The 14137-nt window shown below is 46.4% G+C and overlaps 1 protein-coding gene across 2 annotated transcripts in view; it reads right to left on the bottom strand.

Annotated features, from left to right (window-relative positions):
- The window catches only part of LOC122368651 (protein O-glucosyltransferase 2-like), a 109647-nt gene that overhangs the window by 1743 nt on the left and 93767 nt on the right, over positions 1-14137 (bottom strand). The gene's annotated exons all lie outside the window — the stretch shown is intronic.

A 14137-nucleotide genomic window follows, 5' to 3' on the forward strand; every position in this document is an offset into this window, starting at 1 on the left:
ATACGCCGGTACCAACTAAGCAGTCTGATTGCAGCTACGAGGAAATATAGCGTTTATCCATATCTGATACAAATCAGGATAGCTTACATAAGCTGCTGACATGGTCAGCGCTAATTCAGTGACAAGGTCAAGCAAAGTAAATATTTAACACTCGCCGGCATTGGTCATTCAGCATTCTTCGATTGCAAAACGTGGCAGGGGGAGAGGGGTGCGGGCCTCTTCGCATTATAGTCCCTAAATTGAGCTGAAGTTACGCGAAAAAATCAGCGCACTGCCTTTCACGAAATGTGAAACCACTGGTGCCTAATTTTAGGACCTGAGGCCACCCAGGTCCTAAAGTCAGGCACCATTGTCAGGTTGCCAGACTTTAGGATCTGACCCAGGTCCTAAAGTTGACCTCAAAGTCAGGTCAATGACGAGATCGGCTTAAAAACAGGAAATCTCCCTCATATCACGAAGCCATTTATTTCGGGTAAACATGACATGGTAGGTATATGACGTCATAGCTCAGCGACTTGACCTGACGGGATGGTATGACCAAAGTAGCATTTTGATACAGGATGTTATATTTCAATATTGTGAGATAAAGGATGAACGTGAAGCCTTACCAAATTTGGGCCGGATAGATTCCGCAAAAAAAAAAATGGGGCAGGGTTGCATTAAAGGGACCCTCCCACCTTAACATTAGATTTGAGTTGAGATAGCCAAAATGGGGTCCCTGGCTCACAATTACCGGTTTCGGCACTCACAACATCGAGAAATGCTTTAAATCGGAAATATTGAATGTCAAAATTGCAGCATTTTGATTCAGAGGGGCTAATGCTTAGGAATACCCCTCTGAATGTGTGACGTCAGCGCAGATATCTTACGATTTTTAAATGTTTGACTAAAACGTTTTGTAGCACGCGGTGGTATATGCTATTTGCGCGCAACATCTGCCGCAAACACCGCACTTCTAAAATAAAGTCGCTAGAAACAGCGGAGATCCCAAAAAAGTAAACAAAAGTAAAAGTCTAATATCTTGAAAACCGGTGAATATTTTTCGGTGAAATTTGGTAGATATTCGTTTCCGCTCTTCCTGAACCGAGCGACATCACTTTCATGCCAATTCATAAACTTTTTTGAAGGTGGGAGGGTCCCTTTAACTCCCCATGCTGAAGAGGTTTCAGGCAAAGGCAGATGTAGGTATCCAGTACCAAGTGAGCATGGCCATCACTCACTAGATAACTAATAATTACACATGTCTTTCAACTTCAGTCGGCACATATCAGTTGGGGAAACTACGAGGCGAATGTCAAACAATGGATTGGTCAATAAATGGACTTTTGATGACCATATAGGGGAAAGTGGGGTATGACGGGCATGTTAGTTTTGTTGACTTGTATCTCTGAAGTCATTGCTTTGATAGCTTTGTCGCTTTGGCTCTGGCATCTTCAGACATTTCTCTTTCGCTGCCCTTTTGACACCTAAGGTCTAACTCTATTAGTTTTCAAATGATAACATGTTTAGCGAGACACTGCAAAAACCCGTCTTACCCCACTAGGTAGGGTAAGACGGGTTTTGTCTGGGGGCAAGACGGGCATAATATGTTATTTACTATGTATTTCGCACGGCGAGCTACCGCTCGGAAAATGTACGATCTGCGATGGTGAATGTTTCACTCGGCATTGGAAAGGTCGATAAGCTGACCTAGCCTGGGTCGGGATAGCGCGCTGGCGTGGAAGGGGGAGGGTCAAGTGTCCGCTTCGGCTGCACAGTGCACAGTGATGGCGTTCAGCGGCGCTACGTGTCCGTCTACTAGTTATTGCAGAAAATTGAAATTAAGTAGCCATAGGAGAATCGCCTCCACCTATCTAAACACCAAGTACAAAGCAGCAGCTGCCTATATTTCAAAACCCAACAGTCGGGCAAACGGATGCAAAACTTGAACACACCAACCAAAACATGAACACTTATTTAAGCTAAACGTTGACAAAGGTGTCGGTTTCACACAATGAACGCGCGCGCGTGCGCGCCATTCCGCCGAGCTGTGCGCAGTGCCAGTGAATCACAGTCCACACTGATGTTTTACGGAGCACAGAACTCACACACGTAGTTGGCATCGTTGTCATCCAGTCCAGCGCATTCATCATGGGCCCACTTTTTGCAACAAGTGCAGCATGCCCACCCCTCGCCCGCTACTGAGTCACCAAAGGACTCGCCACAGTACAAACAGGGAACAACGGCTTCAGCAGCGCAGGCTCCTCGCTCCTTTCCGCTCCCCTTTCGGCAAGCTTTGGTCCTCTTCTTCTTGCTTTGTGTGGGCTTCCGTTTCGTCAGGCTGTTCTCCAGGGCCCTTTTGACAGGCGAACTGGTTAATATAGCTGGCCCAGCTACCGGGGTGGTCCGTCTTCTGGCACCAGCAGAGGTTGCCGGCAGATTTGCCCGAGGTAGTGGCAGTATATCGCACGGGCGGATCTCCGAGGTAGTGCCGGCTGTCGTCTCGCTGGCCTGGAGACCGGATGGCCCGGCTGTCGTCTCGCTGGGCTGGAGACCGGATGGCCCGGCTGTCGTCTCGCTGGCCTGGAGACCGGATGGCCCGGCTGTCGGCTCGCTGGCCTGGAGACCGGATGGCCCGGCTGTCGTCTCGCTGGCCTGGAGACCGGATGGCCCGGCTGTCGTCTCGCTGGCCTGGAGACCGGATGGCCCGGCTGTCGGCTCGCTGGCCTGGAGACCGGATGGCCCGGCTGTCGGCTCGCTGGCCTGGAGACCGGATGGCCCGGCTGTCGTCTCGCTGGGCTGGAGACCGGATGGCCCGGCTGTCGGCTCGCTGGCCTGGAGACCGGATGGCCCGGCTGTCGGCTCGCTGGCCTGGAGACCGGATGGCCCGGCTGTCGGCTCGCTGGCCTGGAGACCGGATGGCCCGGCTGTCGTCTCGCTGGCCTGGAGACCGGATGGCCCGGCTGTCGGCTCGTCCAAAAGACTCGATGCCTCCTCTTCTGCGGCGAGTGTTGACGGACGCACCGGATGCGTCACGTCAGACGGGCTGAAGTCTTCTTCAGCGAATACGTCCATGTCGATGGGGAAGATGCCGCATTTTTTGAATGCGTTGATCGCCGTTGCCGGGGTTGCTGCCTTCAGGTAGGCCTCGCCGAACAGTCGGGCGATTTGGTACAGCGTGACCACTCGGCCCGGGTTCTGCCTCAAGAACTTTTCGATGGCTTGGACGTAGAAGGTGTTCAGAGGCTTCATGAAGCCCACATCCAGCGGCTGAAGGCGGTGGCTCGTGTGAGGTGGGATGACCACGATGGTGACATGGTTGGCCCTGGCCATCTCGATCACATCCAGATTTCTGGTGTGCGTCATATGTCCATCCAGTATGAGCAGTGCTGGTTCTTCCGCGCTGGGCTTTGCGTGGCGGATGAAGTGCTGGAACCAGCGGGTGAAGATGTCGGTCTGCATCCAGCCCGATGGATGGTATTCGAATACGGTCCCGGGTGGTGCGCCTTCCTCAAGGTTCTTGTTCACTCTGGCCCTCGGCAAGATCATCATCGGCGGAACAAAGTTGCCGACTGCCGACATACAAACGACCGCTGTCGTCAGCTCCCCACGTTCTGCTGACGTCAAGCTTCCGACTTGCTTCCTTCCCTTCTGCGCCAGCACTCTGCTTGGCTTGCTTTGCACTGTCGTGATTCCTGTTTCATCTACATTGTAGACGACGTGTGGCCCCTTCACGCTCTTGCCGGCCTCCACCAGGATGTCAAAAAACTTCGACACCACTTCCTTGTTGAACCCCTTCGCGCGTGCCGCTGAGGTCGCCTCGGGGGTTCTCAGCGACAAGTCCTTGTTGCGTTTCAAAAAGCCTATTAGCCAGTCTTTTCCGGCGATGCCGTTCTTGAACCTGTGGTTCAGCCTGTTCTTTTCCGCGTACTGAAACGCGAGTCGGCGAGCATCCGTCTGTGTCAATCCAAAGAACATCCTTTCCATCTCGATGATATGATTTTTCAGTTGGCGCTCTTGCTGTGGGGTGAAGACCGGCTTACGTGGCCCCAGTGGCGCCTTCAGTGGACACTGTCCCGACAGTCGGCGCTGCAGGGAGCTTCGAGGGACACCGTGGTCCTTAGAAGCCTTTAGAGTTGACTTCCCTTGTTGGACGTCCTCCAACGCGGCATACATCGCCGCCCTCGTCCACTGACCTCTTGACGTTTTTCTCGTGTACGATCGAGGCATGGTAAGTATCTGAGGAAAGGAGAGCAGGTATTTTAGGAAACGAATGATAGGAACACTCCGGCAAGGTAAGTGACAGGTAGCAGACGAGAGGGACAGCCTAGGGTGGGAAGAAAGCCAGGGGAGAGCGGGAAGGGAAGGTTAAGTGGCAAAGTCAATTATCGACAAGGAGCGGGAAACTCGGCTCGGGCTGTCAGAGCTCTATGTATGAGTCTATGTAGCTCTATGAGTCTATGTAGCTCTAGTAAAAAAGGAAAGCTTAACCCTCGCCCGTAAACGCCGATCTGCCACCTTCGCCCATGCAGGGGGGGGGGTTGGTGCGACCCCCCCCCCTTGGCGTTTGAAAACGGAGCGTCGTAGAGCTTAGCGGAAAAGACCAACGGATTGCTCTCGCCGAGATCTCGCGATTGGTGGTATATTTTTTGGTCCTAGGTCAACATTTGACCTACTTTTGACCGGTCAAAGGTCAAATTTTCCGAAAATCGAACTTTTTCAATTTTCCGCGGCGATTGCGGCAAAACGGTGAGAGATGTTGACTTGAAACCTTCACTATCGTGTTCCTTGATCAATTCTCTATCGTTTGGTATGTATTTCGTTATCCTAGCTCTAAAAATGGCGCGTTGGGAGCACCGGAAGTCGGCAATGTCACAGTCGGCGGCAGAAATTCGAAAAATCAAAATTTAAATTTTTGAAATCTGATTGTATTTTTGGATTTGGGAGGTCCATTTGCTCCCTATAGAAGCTAATATTGCTGCATATTCCCATTGAGGTGACCAGAATTAGCAATATAGAGCTACCGGCACTTGCCAGAAATAGCACCGGACGCTGTTCCTCTTGTGACGTCATAGCTCCGTGACCTGACCTGACCCGGTCAAGTTTCTTGCACCACACGATGGCCAATACTTGCCCCAACATGCATGGGAAGTTTCATCACGATCCATCAACCGATGTCCGTACCACCGGCAGGAAACCTCGGGTGTTGGCACTCAGTTTGTGAAAATCCGGCCGGAGGCTGTTCCCTTTGTGACGTCATAACTCCGTGACCTGACATGACCTGGTCAATTTTTTTTTACCAAAAGGTGCGCAAGGTTTGCCCCATAAGGTACCCAAAATTTGGCGGCGCTGCGCGCCGCCGTTTTTGCACTATTTCCGAAAAACCTCTGGGGGGGGGTTGCACCAACCCCCCCCCCCTACATGGGCGAGGGTTAAGGACAACACCGACCCCCGTCAGCGACGTCCCAAGGTAGGTACCAGGTAGCCGAGAGAGGGACACAAGGACAATCGTCCCTGTACTCCCTGCAGGTGAGCTAGGACATTTGTCCGCTCGCCTTATTGTATTTTGTATTTAAATTTGATCCCTCATGTCTCACGAAAACAAGTAGGTATATCGCATCTATAACTCCGACTCCAGCTTGAGAAAAAATCGACTCCGACTCCCAACGACTCTGACTCCGACTCCGGCTTGAGAAAAAATCGACTCCGACTCCGGCCGACTCCGAATTCGACTCCGGTTTCCGACCCCCGAAGGACATGAGTGGCCCTCTATTTTCTACGAACTTTTCGGTGAACTGAACTGAACTATGTGAACTACGAAATGAATTGAACTGAACTTTGGCTCTTGCGGGAACAGATTGAACTGAACTGAACTTTCAAAGCGAATCGGAGGCAGTGAACTGAACTGAACTGAAGCAATGTCAATTGAACTTTGAACTGTAGATTACCAAAAGTTCACAAACTGTTCCGATTCTGAAGTTCATGTTCTCAGCAATTTTGTGGCGGCGTGCCAATTAAGAGGGGTTGAGGGTAGGGGAGGGTGGGGTGTGGTCAGGGGTATCGCTTGGGGGGGCTGGAGAGGGGGGTGGCTATCAGCCATGAGAGCGACGCATCAAAGAAGGCTAATTACGGTGACCTAATTTGACCTCGACGTTGACATCGGCCTTCATGCTCTCTCAAGGCACGCTCTGGTTGATGCTCGAGATTTTAGACCTGGCTAAAACAGCCAGCAATTTGGCCAAATGCACTACAAAACAATTTCTTGATCAAAATAGTGACTGGGGTAAGACGGGCAATTTTTTATATTTTGCCCGTCTTACCCCATTTCGTCGCCGACAACAAAAACACGCAGCCTTCGGGCGCCATATTGACGGATTAATTCGCGAACATACACAGTAACATCAGATCTGATAACAAAGCTGGCATAACAGTTTCATCAAAAACAATCCAGCAATAGAGTCAGAAAACGTTACGATATAATATTTTTACTCTTAGAGTGCAACATACGTTTTTAGTTTTTCCATAATATTTCAAATACGACGGACAATACGTACCCGTGCCTTCGCCGGCCAAGAAAAGAGCGTCGGGCGAGTTAGTCGACGCAAGCTGTCATAGGTGGCGCCACGGGTTTAGGCTAGAGGGCCGGTGCCCGTCTTTCCTACCCTGCCCGTCTTACCCCACTTTCCCCTATGGGCATAAATGCAGCCCCCCCCCTAGTAAGGGTGAAAAACAGTATAACAAGCCGGTACTAGCGGTATCGCGTCCACTTATTGGAGAGAAAAGGCTTCCATTTTTCACTAGGAATTAGTGTGATTTGATTAAATTCGGCGAATTGACTCGAAAATGGCGATAGGAAAACGGCTTTTCTGCAGGTTCTGGGCGTCACAATCAGCTGGCCATTCAATAAATGGATTGGTTTTATGAAAGAAAATTGTTAAAAGATTTAATATAATTACAATAAACAAAAATATTTAATTATGAAATAAGAACTTAACTACAATTAGAAAAACCATAAACAAAATAATTAAAATAATGACATTTTTAAACCACGGTACTGCTTACATTTTTTGGCGCGTCTGTTTCAATCCGCCATATTTGCCAATCACGGTTTGACCTTGCGTTGTAACTCTGCGATTTAGAGCCGCCAGTTAATTATGCACCGGGTGAGTGTAGGCCTTGTGTGGTTAAAAAACATTCTTATGCCTTATTTTTTCATTTGAATGCTAAAATTCATTGAAAAGATGAAGTTGTCTGATTTTATGACCATATATGGTCATCGCCCCGCCCACTCCAGCCGCTGATTGGCTAATCCAATTTTTGTTTGGCTCCTCGTAGTTTCCCCAACTGATATGCAAGTTTTCTACGACCGTGAAGTACTTATAACTATACTGGCGTTGAGTGTACTCCGAGACAAATGTGGTTTTGGCGGGTAACAACGCATGAATGTAATGGCAAACATGATTTATAGTCTTCAGAAAACATGGCAGTTATCCGTAAAATATTGACTTTAAACTTTATTCCGCTAATGTAATTGGATTAAAATGGTCTACAGTACGACCATGTTTATCAATGAATGTCAAGTGCTGGAAATAGGCGCGGTCGGGCGCGCGGCCCGGTCGTGTCGGTTCGATTGGACGGCCCGGTTGGTGCAGGCCGCTGTGTGCGCTGTGAGAGCCGGTCGGTTTGTCTGACACAGGCCGGGGAGTGCTCCCACTAATGGATCTCGGCGTACAACCACTGTCACTGCGTCCCGGCCAGGCGCGCCCGGGGGGCGGCCCACTCATCGGACCGGGAGACTGCTGCCATACGTTGGATTTTTAGTGATGTTCTGGTAGATTAAAATAAATGCAGGGGGATTATCCTTCGCCCGCACATGCCATTTTCCCATCCTAGAACGCACATGGGGGGGGGGGGGGGTTGCCACCCCCCCGCGCCATTTCGTTCCTGTTGGAGATAGAGCTTAGCAGTAAAGACCAAAAAGATTCTTTGGGAAGAGACGAATCCAATGATACCCAGTTTTACCTTCTCAGGTCAGTCATTGACCTTCCAGGTCAGGTCAAACTAAAAAATGTTGCTGTTTTGGGTCACCGTTGGATATCAAGTGTGCTGCTTATCAAATACCGATGACGATGCTGTTTTCTGGTGCCAAGCCAGCTAGAACCTCTTTGTCACACTACCCGACCAGAATTTTGCTGCTGAGGTCATTTCAGGTCAAGTTAGGTCAAGGTCAATTATATGTGTTTGTATGTCTGTGTGTGTCTGTGTGTATACTGATGTGTGCACCGATTGTTTTTGGGTCCATATTACATGAAATCATGATCTGAGAAGCTTTTACCAAAAATGCAGTCAAAAAACTACAAAAAAAAGTAAATTCAGCTTGCCTAAAACGCAATTATCTTAGGTGACCTAGGTTGACCTTGACCCTGACCTTGACCCCTGTACATCGTCGAACAACATGTTCCATGATAGGTAGGAGGTAAGACTAGCAAAAAAGGCCGAAATCAGGGTGTCAAAAGCTCATAAGGCCCATGGCAAACGCAAGATGTTGAGAATTGGCCATTTGGGTCATGACATGACCTGAAAAACAAGGTCATATCTCCGAAACCAAAAATCACAGAAACTTGAAATTTTCAGTGGACATCAAGAAAGGATAGAGGAGCAGCTGTACGAAAAATCAGGCTTCTAGCTTTAAAAATGTTGAGTGCAGAGCAGAAAGACTACCTGGGGGGGGGGGGGGGTGGCAACCACCACCCCCCCCCCATGTGCGGGCGAGGGTTATAACTATAGTTTGGTAAATGTCTTTAAAGTTATGCAACAGAAAACATAATGTATGTAAAATATAGTTCTTCAAAATATCACCGGTACGTCAAAGCATCATAGACCACGTTTCCATGGGCATCGCTGATCCGGATCAGTAAAAGTGGATTAGCTAATCCAGTATAGTTAGACAATATAGGTATGACAATGAAAATAAGGGATTAACTGGTTATATAAGCCTAATCCACTTGGAATTATGTCATGTAACGAAGAATTCGAGAACTAAAATACGATTTAAATTTGCTGATCCGGATCAGTGATGCCCATGGAAACGGGGTCATAATATATTCCTGCCCGGGGCCGGGATGATTCAATAAATGTCACCGAGGTTTTTTTAGCGAAAACTCCGAGGGCCGTTAGGCCCGAGGTGCTTTTCTCTAAAAAAGCGAGGTGACATTTATTGAATTCCCGGCCTTAGGGCTGGAAGATGTTTCCCATACCTGCCAAAAAGCTCACAACTATAATTGATAGTGACGTCAGCAGCCGTGTGGTTCAACCAGGGGTAAGCACTCGCCTTGGCCGTATATGGGCCAGAATGTCTAACGATTTTGGCCATGTTGTGTATACCAAAGTCTTGAAAAGTTGATCGCTGCAATCAAACTGCAAGCATGAAGCAGCAGCATGCTGAAAAAAACTTACACCTAGAGAGTTATTTTTGGAGTTTTTCCACTCCAGTTTGGCGAATAATCACGCACCAATGGCATATAATGATTATGTTTTGTAGCGTATTCTTACTCTCTGCATTGCATTAAGGGCGTTTTTGAAAGTTATTCTTAAACCTGGTACTATAATCATCTCTTTTATGTTTTAGCAAGTGGTAATTTTATCTTCTAATTTTATCACGTGTCCTTTTTATTCTTTCCGGTTATAAATTTATATCAGTCTCAAAGAGGCATGGGGTAATTTTAGCTTATTTCACAGTGATAAACAAGGTCATTGGAATATATTTGTGCTGAACTCCCATTAGATGGTAATAAAATTGACAGCTAGAGTACTTTTATCAAAACTGCATAAAAATAAACCGCTGTGGAGTAATTAGGGTAATTTTTATACTCCATTACGGCTGATAAATTGACGCGACAGAATAAAACTATTCTCATGTAGGTGTAAAAATTACTTCCTTCGTGATAAAACTATCATGTCCGGACAATAATTTTATAACCATGGAGTAATATTATGTGGTAGCATTACTAACATTATTCTTCGGGAGTAATCGGGAGCGTATTTCAAGCAATACTGTATCACTTTCTTGATAATCCTATTCCGTTGTGACATACCTAATCTAAAAGTGATTAATCTATTCGTCCAGCACAGTATTATTCCAAGAATAATATTTTCGGAATGTCTCTTCAGTTCGCGACCATTCGCGACCGCCATTGTGCTCAAGTCGTCAGAACCAAGGCCTTCTGTCAGAGAACCGAGCAAGCGTCCCAGTCCTCGAAGGTAAGCTGAAATTACTTTTATACTTTATGTTTTGTTAGTATGACTTTACAGTAATCCGTAGTATGACCATACAATCCAAGAAATGCGTTGACGTAGATTTGCGGACGAAGATTTCTGTGATGATGAAATTCTGGAAGACAAATTGTCAAAACAAATTGGCAAATTGTTGTTACAAACAAACAAAACAAATTGTTAAAACGGTCATACCCGGACATCTACTTTTTGTTGTTTCTATCCTCCCAATATCACGATAGAAGAAAACACGTTTAATGAACGTATTTATATCTTGTTCAGTGTTCACTGCCTGATAAAGCTGTCCATGAAATTAAAAAACGGCTCTTTTCTTTCTCAAAGGTGACTCTGCGGAAGAACAGCTTCCGACAGAAACTTCGGAACAGTCAACAGATTCAAGAACTGTCGAAAGCCACTGAGCATTGAGCAACGCCGTCATCGACACGACACGGAAAGACGAGCCAGGGGCATCGTTGTGAAAAAGCGTGCGGCAGCTGAAGAGGGGATGCCGGGGATGTTTCCCAAAGCGAAGAAGTCGAAGCTAGACATCTGCACCGAAACCGTCAAGTTCAGTGCCAAGCTAAAGCACGCCGTGCACTCACAAGACATCTGTTCTCAAAGATTCCTTCGATGTTCGGCGGATATGCCTCACGAGCAACCGAAACCGGAAGACTGGCGAGGAGATGAAGGAGATATTCCCGGATATGTACAGCGAAGCTGCCGTAAGTGTTGCTTTATTCGGTATTTAAAAGTCTTGTCTAATGTTATGTGTGATTGAACTCGAGACTCCTTTACTAACAGGGTAGTTCAGTAGGAAAATTTGACCGCCACGGTGACGTCACAGTGGCTATGCGTAAGCGTGGTGTAGTTAAAATGTCACATTTGACATCTGTGCCTTTTAAGGGTGGATTATCGAGAAACGGGGCTTCAAACATTCATGTAAACGTGTTTTTTTATGAACTTCCCAATTATAAGCTCGCCAGTTGACCCAGATGATCACCATCTTCCTATGTATTATGAATGCGTGGGAACTTTTTTTCCCGCCAGCGCGGCAGCGTGATGTAACGGTAAAGGAATTTTGAAACTCGTTAACGGGGGATGGTTGAACTGAACTAACTATATAATTAGTGGCACCATTTTATATCCGCGCTATCAGGGAACAACATTGGATAGGAAAACATCTGGAAAATTTGTATAATTTTTAACCCACTCCCTCTGGTTTTTCTACCGCCTGCTGGGAAGTCACCCCCCCCTCTCCCATCTAACTTGGCGGGTCCTAAGCAACGTAACCGTAACGAAACGCTCAAGGTGGAGTTGGGAATCTTGTCACAAACCATGACGAAAGCATTCCAGTCATTTTTATCAGGTGGGGCATTCCACGTCAAATCAAACACCGAAATCCGTCATCCCCTTCGATTTTTCTGAAAATTTGTAGGCAGACTGGGCATGGTTCAAAACTGAGTTACGTATAATATTTTCGAAATTTGATAACGTATCGCTGAGATATAGGTCATCGAATATAGCGAAAAATGCCACACATCAATTTTTTAAATGGCTATAACTCTGGTTCCTTTTCTGGTATCAAAATGATATTAACAGGGTCTTATAGGCAATTGATAAGGCTTTGATTTTTAATTGTCAAATTAAATTGAAGTGACCTTGAAATGCATTTGACCTTGAATTAAAACAGAAAAATTTAAATAGCAAAAAACACGTCACCTTCGATTTGGGTAATTTTTACATATTATGTCCGTCACAATGTTCCTAACCATCTGTGAAAAAATTGGAGTGGGCCATTCATAACTTTCGCGGCAAACGCCGTTTTCATGCATCAACATCACGCAACCGCGCGTGACCTTGAAAGACAGAGTCAAGACATGCTTGCTTGTGTACACTTTCTGAAATGAATGATTGCTGATTAGTGATATCCCAAACTCTGCGAGAATGGAAATGCATAGTCATCGTAGTCAAGCATTCACGTTATATAGTAAAAGTGTCTCAGGCAAAGTGCAAACGGTATTTTGCGGTGAATTTTGAGCCGTGTGGAAATGCATCATGAAGTAAATTCAACGAAAACATTATCACGCAACGATATCTTCACGTCTTTTGATCTTCACTATACGAAAGAACATACATTTTTTAGTATGTATGGGGAATTTCTAGTTAATCCAATAATAAATATTGGCAGTTAGAGGCCTGCTAAGAGTAACATGTCGCCGGCTGAGGCGGGCTCGGCCGATGTGGGAAACGCAGCAATCATAATTTTGTGTTTACACGTTCATATGTCAATTGTTTACCAACCGATTTTCAAAATTCTTTCACCATATGATTGCCTGTACATTTCTTAGTCTTCTCACAAAATTTGACGCGAATCGAACGTAATCAGCGGTAGGGAGCGCGATGTAAAGACGGAACCGTTCCGTTCCGTCCCGGCACAGTCTACAATTCAGGCGGCGCGTAGCGGTCGGCGCCGGCTGCCGAGTCGCCGCGTCGCTGCGGCGACAGGATGTTCACTTTACACCGCTATTACTAGAACAGTTGTGAACCGATTTTCTTATTGCTTGCACGATGAGATGTCCAATTCAATTCTTGACAGGTAGCCATAATTAATTTCGCATTAATCTTATGAGATATTGGCGAAAAACAGGAGGGGTGGGCGAAATTCGCTCTTCCCCCTCCACTGCGCGTGCTAACATACGTTTGCATATGTGCAATTTTCTTCAAAACTTATGAATGGCCCACTCTAATTTTTTTCACAGGTTGTTAAGAATATGGTAGGCAATAAAATATATGAAACTGAGCCAAATCGAAGGTGACGTGTTTTTTGCTATTTCAATATTTGTGCTTAAGAACAGAGTTAAGCAAATTTCAAGGTCATATATTCAAGTAGGTGCAATTCTAAACAAACGCTTAAGAAATTACCTAAACAGTAAGGTTTATTTCATTCAAATCAAACAAGTACAACCAAAGTTATGGTCGTTCAAAAATATACAGATGCAACATTTTGTAAAAATTTGATGCCCTATATTTAGAAGACCTGTGGTCAGAATGCGCAAAAAACATCAATGTAATGTCCGGGGCCACACAGGAACTCGCTCACAAATTTATAATGAAATCGCTGATGGTAAGGTGCAAAACAGCCGATTTTTGTTCGATTTGACGTGGAATGCCCCAGGTAAAAGATCACCAGAGGTCGACACTTGACGTGGCGCGCTTTCAAACTTTTTGTGAGCTGGAGTAACTTACCTGACCTGACCTTCCACAATGATATAATGTTCACTTGATGTTGCTTGATGTTAATTCCATTCATTAATGTGATTTTGCGATGTTTCCAGGTGTGGACTGACTTGGGAATGATCATGGGGCTCGAGGAGGACGTGAAGGAGCATGTCCTGCACAAAATCAGACATACCGCGAAGAAGTATGCCCAGACGATGATAAACGTGGAGCCGGCCGACAAAGACGGTGAGTTTTGAACGGGCACAAGCACACCTTTTCGGATGAGGTGTTCCGCTAGCAACAATCGTGCCGGGGGGGGGGGGGATACTCTTCTTCTATATAACTGGGCTCGAGCCGATCATCGTAGACAATATATTCCTGGCCAGGGCTGGAATAATGTTTAGATCTGACTGATTTTTTTAGCGAATGTTAAGTTAGGCCCGAGGTATTTTCGATAAATACGAGGTCAGGCCAAAACATTAGCCAAGACCAAGTGTAGGAAGGTATTTTCCACGCATGCTTCTTCCTGCACGATGGAGAAATGAGGTTTCAGTACATCCCAATGGCGTAATACATTAATAGCAGAGGGCAGAACAACTGTTTATTTTCTTGATGATTTTTTTTTTTGGCTTACCAATTAACCCTCGCCGGCCGAGGGGGGGGGGGG

Source organism: Amphibalanus amphitrite, unplaced genomic scaffold (assembly GCF_019059575.1).
Source record: "Amphibalanus amphitrite isolate SeventyFive unplaced genomic scaffold, NRLGWU_Aamphi_draft 000964F_arrow, whole genome shotgun sequence".
Taxonomy (NCBI): domain Eukaryota; kingdom Metazoa; phylum Arthropoda; class Thecostraca; order Balanomorpha; family Balanidae; genus Amphibalanus; species Amphibalanus amphitrite.